This window comes from Oncorhynchus clarkii, chromosome 26 (genome assembly GCF_045791955.1).
Source record: "Oncorhynchus clarkii lewisi isolate Uvic-CL-2024 chromosome 26, UVic_Ocla_1.0, whole genome shotgun sequence".
In the NCBI taxonomy this organism is placed as follows: domain Eukaryota; kingdom Metazoa; phylum Chordata; class Actinopteri; order Salmoniformes; family Salmonidae; genus Oncorhynchus; species Oncorhynchus clarkii.
The window spans coordinates 46716929-46717990 of record NC_092172.1 but is presented as its reverse complement, the minus strand read 5'-3'; positions in this window follow the sequence as shown (position 1 = coordinate 46717990).

The following is a 1062-nucleotide window of genomic DNA, read 5'->3' as shown; positions in this document are numbered from 1 at the left end:
ACAGTGGCCTTCAGCATTGTTAAATGGAAGAAGTTTGGAACCACCAAGACTCTTCCTAGAGCTGGCTGCCCGATCAAACTGAGCAATCGGGGGAGAAGGGCCTTGGTCAGGGAGGTGACCAAGAACCCGATGGTCACTCTGACAGAGCTCTAGATTTCATCTGTGGAGATGGTTGTCATTCTGGAAGGTTCTCCCATCTCTGCAGCACTCCACCAATCAGGCCTTTATGATAGAGTGGCCAGACTTCAGTAAAAAGGCACACGACAGTGCGCTTGGAGTTTGCCAAAAGGAACCTAAAGACTGACCACGAGATACAAGGTTCTCTGGTCTGATGAAACCAAGATTGAACTATTTTGCCTGAATGCCAAGCGTCACATTGGGGAAAAACCAGGCACCATCTATACGGTGAAGCATGGTGGTGGCAGCATCATGCTGTGGGGATGTTTTTCAGCGGCAGGGACTGGGAGACTAGTCAGGATCGAGGCAAAGATAAACAGAGCAATGTACAGAGAGAGATCCTTGATGAAAACCTGCAGCAGAGCGCTCAGGACCTCAGACTGGGGTAAAGGTTCACCATCCAACAGGACAACAACCCTAGGTACACAGCCAAGACAACGCAAGAGTGGCTTCGGGACAAGTCTCTGAATGTCCTTGAGTGGCCCTGCCAGAGCCTGGACTTGAACCCGGTCGAACATCTCTGGAGAGACCTGAAAGTAGCTGTGCAGCGATACTCTTCATGCCCAAGCCTCAAGGCTGTAATCGCTGCCAAAGGTGATTCAACAAAGTACTGAGTAAAAGGTCTGAATACTGATGTAAATGTAATATGTCAGTTTCTTTTGTAATACTTTTTTTTTTAAATAAGTCTTTGCTTTGTAATTATGGGGTATTGTGTGTTGATTGAGGAGGAAATCAACTTTAGAATAAGGCTTTAACGTAACAAAATGTGGAAAAAGTCAAGGGGCCTGGAATACTTTCTGAATGCCCTGTCAGTATTTAGGTTTCTACTGATCAATCAGAAATCGATATATAATAAAAAATAAAATAAAAACAGGCACAAAAACA